This window comes from Salmo salar, unplaced genomic scaffold (genome assembly GCF_965601325.2).
Source record: "Salmo salar unplaced genomic scaffold, fSalSal1 ptg000472l, whole genome shotgun sequence".
NCBI lineage: Eukaryota > Metazoa > Chordata > Actinopteri > Salmoniformes > Salmonidae > Salmo > Salmo salar.
Window position 1 is genome coordinate 499,697 of NW_027675397.1, and position 14,736 is coordinate 514,432.

Consider the following 14,736-nt stretch of genomic DNA (forward strand, 5'->3'; position numbering starts at 1 on the left):
TTATTAATCGTTGAGCACTTCCTATGGCTTCCACTAGATGTCACCAGTCTTTACAAAGTGTTTTTAGTCTTATACTGTGAGATCTGACCGAACAAGAGCCTTGGAACGGTGATGGCCGATTAGACTCTGGCGCGCGAGTTCATGTTGGGTAGTCTCGTTCCAATACGTTTTAAAAGAGAATGCAATCGTCCGCCTTGAATATTATTCATGTTCTGGTTAAAAAAGGCACTAATGATTTATGCTATACAACGTTCGACATGTTTGAACGAACGTAAATATTTTTTCTCCCTTCTTTCATGAAGAGAAGTCCGGCGGGCTTAGATCATGTGCTAACAACACGGAGCTTTTTGGACATAAATTATGAGCTTTTTCAAACAAAACTACATTTGTTATGGACCTGGGATTCCTGGAAGTGACATCTGATGAAGAGAATCAAAGGTAATGGATTATTTACATAGTATTTTCGATTTTAGATCTCTCCAACATGGCGGTTAGTCTGTATCTCAAAGCGTATTTTTCTGGGCGCAGTGCTCAGATTATTGCAAAGTGTGATTTCCCAGTAAGGTTATTTTTAAATCTGGCAATCCGGTTGCATTCAAGAGATGTAAATCTATAATTCTTTGAATGACAATATAATATTTTACCAATGTTTTCTAATTTTAATTATTTAATTTGAGGTGCTGATTTGACTGGCGGTATTGGAGGGAAAAGATTTCCTCAACATCAACGCCATAGTAAAACGCTGTTTTTGGATATAAATATGAACTTGATAGAACTAAAAATGCATGTATTGTCTAACATAATGTCCTAGGAGTGTCATCTGATGGAGATTGTCAAAGGTTAGTGCATAATTTTAGCTGATTTTATGGTTTTGGTGACGCCTGTCTTTGAATTGACAAAACATTACACACAACTATTGTCAATGTACTGTCCTAACATAATCTAACTTTATGCTTTCGCCGTAAAACCTTTTTGAAATCGGACAACGTGGTTAGATTAAGGAGATGTTTATCTTTCAAAGGGTGTAAGATAGTTGTATGTTTGAAAAATTAGAATTTTGACATTTATTTGGATTCAAATTTGCCGCTCTTGAAATGCACCTGCTGTTGATAGGGTGCACCACGGGGGGCACGCTAGCGTCCCACATAGCCCCAAGAGGTTAAACAGCGGTTGACATGCTTCGAAGTACGGTAATGGAATATTTAGAATTTTTTTTGTCACGAAATGCGCCATGCTCGTCACCCTTATTTACCCGTTCGGATAGTGTTTTGAACGCGCGAACAAAAAGCCGCTATTTGGATATAACAATGGATTATTTGGGACCAAACCAACATTTGTTATTGAAGTAGAAGTCCTGGGAGTGCATTCTGACGAAGAACAGCAAAGGTAATAACATTTTTCTTATAGTAAATCTGACTTTGGTGAGTGCTAAACTTGCTGGGTATCTAAATAGCTAGCCCTGTGATGCCGGGCTATCTACTGAGAATATTGCAAAATGTGCTTTCACTGAAAAGCTATTTTAAAATCGGACATATCGAGTGCATAGAGGAGTTCTGTATCTATAATTCTTAAAATAATTGTTATGCTTTTTGTGAACGTTTATCGTGAGTAATTTAGTAAATTCACCGGAAGTTTGCGGGGGTATGCTAGTTCTGAACATCACATGCTAATGTAAAAAGCTGTTTTTTGATATAAATATGAACTTGATTGAACAAAACATGCATGTATTGTATAACATAATGTCCTAGGTGTGTCATCTGATGAAGATCATCAAAGGTTAGTGCTGCATTTAGCTGTCTTCTGGGTTTTTGTGACATTATATGCTAGCTTGAAAAATGGGTGTCTGATTATTTCTGGCTGGGTACTCTCCTGACATAATCTAATGTTTTGCTTTCGCTGTAAAGCCTTTTTGAAATCGGACAGTGTGGTTAGATTAATGAGAGTCTTGTCTTTAAAATAGTGTAAAATAGTCATATGTTTGAGAAATTGAAGTAATAGCATTTCTAAGGTATTTGAATAACGCGCCACAGGATTCCACTGGCTGTTACGTAGGTGGGACGATTTCGTCCCACCGGCCCTAGAGAAGTTAAGGAAGTGATTGAGGTGGAGACTTTTTCTCTCTTTCTTTCTTTCTTTCTTTTTCTTTCTTTCTTTCTTTCTTTCTTTCTTTCTTTCTTTCTTTCTTTCTTTCTTTCTTTCTTTCTTTCTTTCTTTCTTTCTTTCTTTCTTTCTTTCTTTCTTCTTCTCTCTTTCTCTCTCTCTCTCGGAGGACCTGAGCCCTAGGACCATGCCTCAGGACTACCTGGCATGATGACTCCTTGCTGTCCCCAGTCCACCTGGCCGTGCTGCTGCTCCAGTTTCAACTGTTGTGCCTGCGGCTATGGAACCCTGACCTGTTCACCGGACGTGCTACCTGTCCCAGACCTGCTGTCCCAGACCTGCTGGAACCCTGACCTGTTCACCGGATGTGCTATCTGTCCCAGACCTGCTGTTTTCAACTCTCTAGAGACTGTAGGAGTGGTAGAGATACTCTCAATGATCGGCTATGTAAAGCCAACTGACATTTACTCTTGAGGTGCTGTCTTGTTGCACCCTCGACAACTACTGTGATGATTATTATTTGACCATGCTGGTCATTTATGAACATTTGAACATCTTGGCCATGTTCTGTTATAATCTCCACCCGGCACAGCCAGAAGAGGACTGGTCACCCCTCATAGCCTGGTTCCTCTCTAGGTTTCTTCCTAGGTTCTGGCCTTTCTACAGAGTTTTTCCTAGCCACCGTGCTTCTACACCTGTATTGCTTGCTGTTTGGGGTTTTAGGCTGGGTTTCTGTGCAGCACTTTGAGATATCAGCTGATGTAAGAAGGGCTATATAAATACATTTGATTTGATAAATTGGTTGAGAACTTGTTGGAGGCTATTTTGTTGCAATACCCATCTATGTTTAAAACCTGTTTTCTCTACAGGATGTTTCTGATCTGCCAAGGGCCTGGGGGAATGAGAATGGCCAAGACCATTGTGTAAAAGGGGAGGAGTTGTGGTTTGTATGACTAACAATGTAGGCAGAGGAAGGTTGAGACCGGATTGTCATAGGTAACAGTAATGCCTCTGGCTCGGATGTACATGCATGGACGTGCACATCGTACCCCCTGGTTTAGCACCTCATGAAATACACACAGAAAGACCCATGGGAATCCTAAACACCCCGTTCCCACAGAACAGTTTGACACTGACGGGTTGCGAGGATCAAATGGTAAGCTACTGTGCTGCACTCAACAATGTTCTGAAGTCTATTTTCCCCAGGATAAAAGTGGCTTTGCCTGAACCAAAAGGAGGACAGCTCCACAAATTGCAGCCAGGAGATTGAGTGATCAACAAAGACCTCCGCAGAAAGACTTGGCACCAACAGCGCTGGACTGGTCCATTCCAGGTGCTCCTGATGGTTGCAGAGCGGTTGACGTGGGTTCACGCAAGCCACTGCAGGAAAGTGCCCCACAACCCAGACGAAGATGCACCAGCCGATGAATCGTCATATGTGACCCCAGTGGCCATAGAAAGACCAGGACCGGACTCTATGCATCATTTCTTTTGCTTTCGTGGTCAGTCTTTTCATTGTTAGCTGTTGTCTGGGCCCTTGGACAAGTGACAACAATACAACTGAAGTATACAACACCAGCATAGTCCCACGGTGGGACTTAAATAACAGCCGCTCCAGCTCAAGCCAATGGCTCAGGACGGGAGTCCAGCTAATAATAGCTGCCCCGTTGTTTAACCTCTATGGGCTAGGTGGGACGCTAGCGTCCCCCCCGTGGTGCACTCCATCAACAGCAGGTGCATTTCAAGAGCGGCAAATTTGAATCCAAATAAATGTCCAAATTCAAATTTTTCAAACATACAACTATTTTACACCCTTTGAAAGATAAACATCTCCTGAATCTAACCACGTTTTACGATTTCAAAAAGGTTTTACGGCGAAAGCATAAATTTAGAGTATGTTAGGACAGTACATTTACAAGAGTTGTGTGTAATGTTTTGTCAATTCAAAGACAGGGTCACCAAAACCATAAAACCAGCTAAAATGATGCACTAACCTTTTACAATCTCCATCAGATGACGCTCCTAGGACATTATGTTAAACAATGCATGCATTTTTAGTTCTATCAAGTTCATATTTATATCCAAAAACAGCGTTTTACTATGGCATTGATGTTGAGGAAATCGTTTCCCTCCAATAACCGGCAGTCAAGTCAACACCACAAATTAAATAATTAAAATTAGAAAACATTGGTAAAATATTATATTGTCATTTAAAGAATTATAGATTTACATCTCTTGAACGCAATCAACTTGCCAGATTTAAAAATAACCTTACTGGGAAATCACACTTTGCAATAATCTGAGCACTGCGCCCAGAAAAATACGCGTTGCGATACAGACTAGACGTCATGTTGGGGAGATCTAAAATCAAAAATACTATGTAAATAATCCATTACCTTTGATTCTCTTCATCAGATGTCACTTCCAGGTATCACAGGTCCATAACGAATGTAGTTTTGTTCAGAAAAGCTCATCATTTATGTCCAAAAATCTCCGTCTTGTTAGCACATGATCTAAGCCAGCCGGACTTCTCGTCATGAACGAGGGGAAAAAATATATTTACGTTCGTTCAAACATGTCAAACGTTGTATAGCATAAATCATTAGGGCCTTTTTTAACCAGAACATGAATAATATTCAAGGTGGACGAATGCATACTCTTTTATAACGTATTGGAACGAGGGTACCCAACATGAACTCGCACGCCAGGTGTCTAATGGGCCATCATCGTTCCATGGCTCTTGTTCGGTCAGATCTCCCTCCAGAAGACTCAAAACACTTTGTAAACGCTGGTGACATCTAGTGGAAGCAATAGGAAGTGCCAAAATATTCCTCAGCCCCTGTGTTTTTCAATGGGATAGGTTTAAAGGTAATACAACACATCAGGTATCCATTTCCTGTCAGAAAATGTCTCAGGGTTTTGCCTGCCAAATGAGTTCTGTTATACTCACAGACACCATTCAAACAGTTTTAGAAACTTTAGAGTGTTTTCTATCCATATATAATAAGTATATGCATATTCTAGTTACTGGGTAGGATTAGTAACCAGATTAAATCGGGTACATTTTTTTTATCCAGCCGTGCAAATACTGCCCCCTAGCCCTAACAGGTTAAGAAGACAGAGATGGATGCAGCGGCTTGATGATTGTCCTCTTTGTACATATGAAGAGTGTACTTCTGTAGAACTGTTTCATTGTTTAATAACCTCTTGGGGCTATGTGGGACGCTAGCGTGCCACCCGTGGTGCACCCTATCAACAGCAGGTGCATTTCAAGAGCGGCAAATTTGAAACCAAATAAATGTCAAAATTCAAATTTTTCAAACATACAACTATCTTACACCCTTTGAAAGATAAACATCTCCTTAACCTGTTGGGTCTAGGGGGCAGCATTTGCACGTCTGGATAAAAAAAATTTACCCGATTTAATCTGGTTACTAATCCTACCCAGTAACTAGAATATGCATATACTTATTATATATGGATAGAAAACACTCTAAAGTTTCCAAAACTGTTTGAATGGTGTCTGTGAGTATAACAGAACTCATTTGGCAGGCAAAACCCTGAGACATTTTCTGACAGGAAGTGGATACCTGATGTGTTGTATTGACTTTAAACCTATCCCATTGAAAAACACAGGGGTTTAGGAATATTTTGGCACTTCCTATTGCTTCCACTAGATGTCACCAGCCTTTACAAAGTGTTTTGAGTCTTCTGGAGGGAGATCTGACCGAACAAGAGCCATGGAACGGTGATGTCCCATTAGACACCTGGCGCGCTACTTCATGTTGGGTACCCTCGTTCCAATACGTTATAAAAGACTATGCATTCGTCCACCTTGAATATTATTCATGTTCTGGTTAAAAAAGGCCCTAATGATTTATGCTATACAACGTTTGACATGTTTGAACGAACGGAAATATATTTTTTCCCCTCGTTCATGACGAGAAGTCCGGCTGGCTTACATCATGTGCTAACGAGACGGAGATTTTTGGACATAAATGATGAGCTTTTTTGAACAAAACTACATTCGTTATGGACCTGTGATACCTGGAAGTGACATCTGATGAAGAGAATCAAAGGTAATGGATTATTTACATAGTATTTTCGATTTTAGATCTCCCCAACATGACGTCTAGTCTGTATCGCAACGCGTATTTTTCTGGGCACAGTGCTCAGATTATTGCAAAGTGTGATTTCCCAGTAAGGTTATTTTTAAATCTGGCAAGTTGATTGCGTTCAAAAGATGTAAATCTATAATTCTTTAAATGACAATATAATATTTTACCAATGTTTTCTAATTTTAATTATTTAATTTGTGACGCTGACTTGACTGCCGGTTATTGGAGGGAAACGATTTCCTCAACATCAATGCCATAGTAAAACGCTGTTTTTGGATATAAATATCAACTTGATAGAACTAAAAATGCATGCATTGTCTAACATAATGTCCTAGGAGTGTCATCTGATGGAGATTGTAAAAGGTTAGTGTATCATTTTAGCTGGTTTTATGGTTTTGGTGACCCTGTCTTTGACTTGACAAAACATTACACACAACTCTTGTAAATGTACTGTCCTAACATACTCTAAATTTATGCTTTCGCCGTAAAACCTTTTTGAAATCGTAAAACGTGGTTAGATTAAGGAGATGTTTATCTTTCAAATGGTGTAACATAGTTGTATTTTTGAAAAATTTGAATTTTGACATTTATTTGGATTCAAATTTGCCGCTCTTGAAATGCACCTGCTGTTGATGGAGTGCACCACGGGTGGCACGCTAGCGTCCCACCTAGCCCCAAGAGGTTAATCTAACCACGTTGTCCGATTTCAAAAAGGTTTTACGGCGAAAGCATAAAGTTAGATTATGTTAGGAGAGTACATTGACAATAGCTGTGTGTAATGTTTTGTCAATTCAAAGACAGGCGTCACCAAAACCATAAAACCAGCTAAAATGATGCACTAACCTTTGACAATCTCCATCAGATGACACTCCTAGGACATTATGTTAGACAATACATGCATTTTTAGTTCTATCAAGTTCATATTTATATCCAAAAACAGCGGTTTACTATGGCGTTGATGTTCAGGAAATCGTTTCCTTCCAATAACCGGCAGTCAAGTCAGCACCACAAATTAAATAATTAAAATTAGAAAACATTGGTAAAATATTATATTGTCATTTAAAGAATTATAGATTTACATCTCTTGAACGCAATCAACTTGCCAGATTTAAAAATAACCTTACTGGGAAATCACACTTTGCAATAATCTGAGCACTGCGCCCAGAAAAATACGCGTTGCGATACAGACTAGACGTCATGTTGGGGAGATCTAAAATCGAAAATACTATGTAAATAATCCATTACCTTTGATTCTCTTCATCAGATGTCACTTCCAGGTATCACAGGTCCATAACGAATGTAGTTTTGTTCAAAAAAGCTCATCATTTATGTCCAAAAATCTCCGTCTCGTTAGCACATGATGTAAGCCAGCCGGACTTCTCGTCATGAACGAGGGGAAAAAATATATTTCCGTTCGTTCAAACATGTCAAACGTTGTATAGCATAAATAATTAGGGCCTTTTTTAACCAGAACATGAATAATATTCAAGGTGGACGAATGCATACTCTTTTATAACGTATTGGAACGAGGGTACCCAACATGAACTCGCGCGCCAGGTGTCTAATGGGCCATCATCGTTCCATGGCTCTTGTTCGGTCAGATCTCCCTCCAGAAGACTCAAAACACTTTGTAAAGGCTGGTGACATCTAGTGGAAGCAATAGGAAGTGCCAAAATATTCCTCAGCCCCTGTGTTTTTCAATGGGATAGGTTTAAAGGTAATACAACACATCAGGTATCCACTTCCTGTCAGAAAATGTCTCAGGGTTTTGCCTGCCAAATGAGTTCTGTTATACTCACAGACACCATTCAAACAGTTTTAGAAACTTTAGGGTGTTTTCTATCCATATATAATAAGTATATGCATATTCTAGTTACTGGGTAGGATTAGTAACCAGATTAAATCGGGTACATTTTTTTATCCAGCAGTGAAAATACTGCCCCCTAGCCCCAACAGGTTAAAGCATTGGGGGGGATTTTTCTTACACTAGTACATTATCTGTGTAAATGGCTTCTGTTGAGCCACTGAGTGTTTTACCTTCACATGGTGCAAAACAGGGAATCATTAAACAATGAAAACAGTTCTACAGAAGTACACTCTTCATCTGTACAAAGAGGACAATCATCACGCCGATGCATCAATCTCCGTCTTCTTAACCTGTTAGGGCTAGGGGGCAGTATTGACACGGCTGGATAAAAAACATACCCGATTTAATCTGGTTACCACTCCTACCCAGTAACTAGAATATGCATATGCTAGTTCTGAACGTCACATGCTAATGTAAAAAGCTGGTTTTTGATATAAATATGAACTTGATTGAACAAAACATGCATGTATTGAATAACATAATGTCCTAGGGTTGTCATCTGATGAAGATCATCAAAGCTTAGTGCTGCATTTAGCTGTCTTCTGGGTATATGTGACATTATATGCTAGCTTGAAAAATGGGTGTCTGATTATTTCTGGCTGGGTACTCTGCTGACATAATCTAATGTTTTGCTTTCGTTGTAAAGCCTTTTTGAAATCGGACAGTGTGGTTAGATTAACGAGAGTCTTGTCTTTAGAATGGTGTAAAATAGTCATATGTTTGAGAAATTGAAGTAATAGCATTTCTAAGGTATTTGAATAACGCGCCACAGGATTCCACTGGCTGTTACGTAGGTGGGACGATTTCGTCCCACCTACCCTAGAGAGGATAAACCGCAGCCGTCGACACAGCAGTTCTTAAAATTGGATGTAAACATAGACAACGCTGTATTAAAATTGTCAGTGTAGAGCACCAGTGAAAGGGATTTCGAAATGGGAGAAGTTAGGAGCAATTTATATAATGACGGTATTTGGTATCATGATAAGTTACCAATACTACCTAAGTCATTGTTTAGAGATGCGGCAAGATTGACACATGGGCGAGCCATGTGTCAACAGGGGGATAGTAGAGCAGGTTCGGAAACACTTTGTGGCCTATTGGATAACGAACTACTTAAAAAAAACATTTTTTATAATAGATAAGCATATTAAATGGGAAGAAGTGGTCACAACTTACTGGGTGGACACGATTAGGGTAGTTGGTTTACTACGGGGGGCCAGCACAGAAAAAAATGTATGAAATTGTATGAAATGTATGCATTCACTACTGTAAGTCGCTCTGGATAAGAGCGTCTGCTAAATGACTAAAAATGTAAATGTAAAATGTAGGATCTCTCTCTTAAATAATGGATTACATTTTAGCTGATCAGGTAAACCATATAGAATGCCAGAGTTAGGGAGGCCAGAACAGGTAGACATAGAAGTTGAAGATACACTAACAGAACACATGGTTAACCAAACCCGTATGTCCGAGACTTTGTGTCCAACAGGTGAATTACAGGAGAAGATGATTCACTCAATCCAACCAGGAGACTGGGTGTGGATCCAGTCCCTGAGGAGAAAAGAACTGGAAGCAGCCACGGTGGGAGGGCCCATACCAAGTGTTCCTGGTAATAGCCTTTGTGGTGAGAATAGCTGAAAGAGCTACCTGGGTTCATATCACACATTGCGGGAGGGTAAGACACACTGACACTGTCGAACAATCACAGAGTTAGGAGAAGAACCGAATACCAATAAGGTTCGGGGGTTACCTCTCTAATGAAGATTCCCAAACCCGCCCGATCCTCACTGTGTGCGTTCATAGAAGTGAAAGTGTGGGTTGGCCTCTAGCCGGTGATATATTCTCCGGGAGGGGGTGGGGCTTTACAGGGGTACTGGTCAGTCTGAGCTGTCTGATTGTGGGAGCCATATTCCTAATACACCATGAACCACTCGAGAAGTCAGAAAGTTGTAACTTGACCCATAGTGTAGAAGATGAGGAGTTTATATGGCCTAGGTACAAAAGGTCACTCGATCTGGATAAAAAGGAAGTGAGATTAGAGTTAGGGAAGGATGTCTCAATAGAGTTCTATGCAGACCAAATGGGGTCCCTAACCTCCTGGCAGTCTAGGACTCGGACTTCATGGGGAAGATATCTGTGTAGATCCCGGTGTAACTCATGGAATCATAGCTCACACAGAGAGAGAAGGCTATGTCAATCCACACACCCAATATAGAAACAGATGGAATATAGTGAAGGCCAGGGTTTTTGACTGCAATCCAGAGCAAGGGAAGTATTGCTTGAAGATAGGAATGACCATTAAAAGCATAAAGAAAGAGGATTTAGGGTTATGGTATGTTGGCCTTGACCAGACCATTGTCGACACTGCGGTACCATTCCAAGTAGTAGAGGTTAGGACAGGAGATAGTTCTACCGCCAGCCAGAATACCAGTAGTACCCCTGATAAAACTGACATTACCCGTGTAGTCATCCAGAGCCAAGGACCGGTGAGGATAGTTCAGACGAAAGATCTTAACCTGTTGGGTCTAGGGGGCAGCATTTGCACGTCTGGATAAAAAAAATGTACCCGATTTAATCTGGTTACTAATCCTACCCAGTAACTAGAATATGCATATACTTATTATATATGGATAGAAAACACTCTAAAGTTTCTAAAACTGTTTGAATGGTGTCTGTGAGTATAACAGAACTCATTTGGCAGGCAAAACCCTGAGACATTTTCTGACAGGAAGTGGATACCTGATGTGTTGTATTGACTTTAAACCTATCCCATTGAAAAACACAGGGGTTTAGGAATATTTTGGCACTTCCTATTGCTTCCACTAGATGTCACCAGCCTTTACAAAGTGTTTTGAGTCTTCTGGAGGGAGATCTGACCGAACAAGAGCCATGGAACGATGATGGCCCATTAGACACCTTGCGCGCGAGTTGATGTTGGGTACCCTCGTTCCAATACGTTATAAAAGAGTATGCATTCGTCCACCTTGAATATTATTCATGTTCTGGTTAAAAAAGGCCCTAATTATTTATGCTATACAACGTTTGACATGTTTGAACGAACGGAAATATATTTTTTCCCCTCGTTCATGACGAGAAGTCCGGCTGGCTTACATCATGTGCTAACGAGACGGAGATTTTTGGACATAAATGATGAGCTTTTTTGAACAAAACTACATTCGTTATGGACCTGTGATACCTGGAAGTGACATCTGATGAAGAGAATCAAAGGTAATGGATTATTTACATAGTATTTTCGATTTTAGATCTCCCCAACATGACGTCTAGTCTGTATCGCAACACGTATTTTTCTGGGCGCAGTGCTCAGATTATTGCAAAGTGTGATTTCCCAGTAAGGTTATTTTTAAATCTGGCAAGTTGATTGTGTTCAAAAGATGTAAATCTATAATTCTTTAAATGACAATATAATATTTTACCAATGTTTTCTAATTTTAATTATTTAATTTGTGACGCTGACTTGACTGCCGGTTATTGGAGGGAAACGATTTCCTCAACATCAATGCCATAGTAAAACGCTGTTTTTGGATATAAATATCACTTGATAGAACTAAAAATGCATGCATTGTCTAACATAATGTCCTAGGAGTGTCATCTGATGGAGATTGTAAAAGGTTAGTGCATCATTTTAGCTGGTTTTATGGTTTTGGTGACCCTGTCTTTGACTTGACAAAACATTACACACAACTCTTGTAAATGTACTGTCCTAACATACTCTAAATTTATGCTTTCGCCGTAAAACCTTTTTGAAATCGTAAAACGTGGTTAGATTAAGGAGATGTTTATCTTTCAAATGGTGTAACATAGTTGTATTTTTGAAAAATTTGAATTTTGACATTTATTTGGATTCAAATTTGCCGCTCTTGAAATGCACCTGCTGTTGATGGAGTGCACCACGGGTGGCACGCTAGCGTCCCACCTAGCCCCAAGAGGTTAAGGAAGTGATTGAGGTGGAGACTTGGTTTGGGGATTCCAACCTATGGCTGGAATGGATTCAGTATACAGCTAGATCAGTAGCTAAAGAAGAAGGTTATGCCTGCGCAACAGCCAAACTTCAGTTGACAACCATCCCCTTTCTACTCGATGGAATTAATTTACCAAGGGGAATGGCCTGTATGGTAAAGCTGTTCATGAAGGGAAGGAAGCCAAACAGTTGCACTGATCTGCATTATCTGTATCCAATGTGCCCATTAGATCCAGACTTCCCCCTTTCACAGTCGCAGGAGGAGACTATTATTGTGTGGTTGCCCTTCACCCTTATACAACACAAAGACCTAGTTTGATCTAGTTTGATTTTGTGTGACATTTCTGAATCCAATAAAAATAGATGTGTTATAGTGTATGTGAAATATTTAGCCAATAGGGTGGATTGTAATGGAAATAATATGATTAACCTGTTAGGGCTAGGGGGCAGCATTGACACGGCTGGATAAAAAACATACCCGATTTAATCTGGTTACCACTCCTACTCAGTAACTAGAATATGCATATACTTATTACATATGGATAGAAAACACCCTAAATTTTCTAAAACTGTTTGAATGGTGTCTGTGAGTATAACAGAACTCAAATGGCAGGTCAAAACCTGAGAGATTCCTTTACAGGAAGTGGCCTGTCTGACCATTTCTGGAACTTCTTTGCCATCTCTATCATTTACTAAGGATCTCTGCTCTAACGTGACACTTCCCACGTCTTCCATAAGCTCTCAGAGCCCGGGAAAAAAGAGAATGTCGTCATTCCAGCCCCAGGCTGAAACACATTATCGCCTTTCTCAAGTGGCCCATCAAGAGACACTAGCTTATGCGCGTGACCCCGACCGCCCCCGCCTTTGGGATTTTTTCCTCTGTTTGCCGAAAAGGAGATTCCCTGTCGGAATATTATCGCTTTTCTACGAGAAAAATGACGTAAAAATTGATTTTAAACAGCGGTTGACATGCTTCGACGTACGGCAATGGAATACTTTGAATTTTATTGTCAGGAATTGCGCCAAGCGCGCGACACTTCTTTACTATTTCGGATAGTGTCTGGAACGCACGAACAAAACGCCGCTATTCGGATATAACGATGGGTTATTTTGGACCAAACCAACATTTGTTATTGAAGTAGACGTCCTGGGTGTGCATTCTGACGAAGACAACAAAAGGTAATGACATTTTTATAATAGTAAATATGATTATGGTGAGTGCTAAACTTGCCGGGTGTCTAAATAGCGAGCCCGTGATGCCTGGGCTATGTACTTAGAATATTGCAAAATGTGCTTTCACCAAAAAGCTATTTTAAAATCGGACATATCGAGTGCATAGAGGAGGTCTGTATCTATAATTCTTAAAATAATTGTTATGCTTTTTGTGAACGTTTATCGTGAGTAATTTAGTAAAATGTTAGCGAATTCCCCGTAAGTTTGCGGGGGGTATGCTAGTTCTGAACGTCACATGCTAATGTAAAAAGCTGTTTTTTGATATAAATATGAACTTGATTGAACAAAACATGCATGTATTGTATAACATAATGTCCTAGGGTTGTCATCTGATGAAGATCATCAAAGGTGAGTGCTGCATTTAGCTGTCTTCTGGGTTTTGGTGACATTATATGCTGGCTTGAAAAATGGGTGTCTGATTATTTCTGGCTTGGTACTCTGCTGACATAATCTAATGTTTTGCTTTCGTTGTAAAGCCTTTTTGAAATCGGACAGTGTGGTTAGATTAACGAGAGTCTTATCTTTAAATGGCTGTAAAATAGTCATATGTTTGAGAAATTGAAGTAATAGGATTTTGAAGATTTTGAAAATCGCGCCACAGGCTGGCAGTGGCTGTTACGTAGGTGGGACGAATTCGTCCCGCCGGTCCCATAGAGGTTAAAGGTTTGACTAAATGATTTCACCCTGAAAAGGTATAACCGAGTGATTATAAGATGAATGTGTGTGTCGGAAAAGTTGGAGCTTAATGATTTAGCAATGCAAGCAACCAGACAGCAGACAACTGTCTGGTTGATTATGTAACATGGGGCAATATGATAAGCAATGTATGAGATGGAGAAGACTTGTAAATTAGCATTGACTGTGTTAACCTCTCTGGGCTAGGCGGGATGAAATCGTCCCACCTACGCAACAGCCAGTTGAATCCTGTGGCGCGATTTTCAAAACCTTCGAAATGCTATTACTTCAATTTCTCAAACATTTGACTATTTTACAGCTATTTAAAGACAAGACTCTTGTTAATCTAACCACACTGTCCGATTTCAAAAAGGCTTTACAACGAAAGCAAAACATTAGATTATGTCAGCAGAGTACCAAGCCAGAAATAATCAGACACCCATTTTTCAAGCTAGCATATAATGTCACAAAAACCCAGAAGACAGCTAAATGCAGCACTAACCTTTGATGATCTTCATCAGATGACAACCCTAGGACATTATGTTATACAATACATGCATGTTTTGTTCAATCAAGTTCATATTTATATCAAAAAACAGCTTTTTACATTAGCATGTGACGTTCAGAACTAGCATACCCCCCGCAAACTTCCGGGGAATTCGCTAACAATTTACTAAATTACTCACGATAAACGTTCACAAAAAGCATAACAATTATTTTAAGAATTATAGATACAGAACTCCTCTATGCACTCGATATGTCCG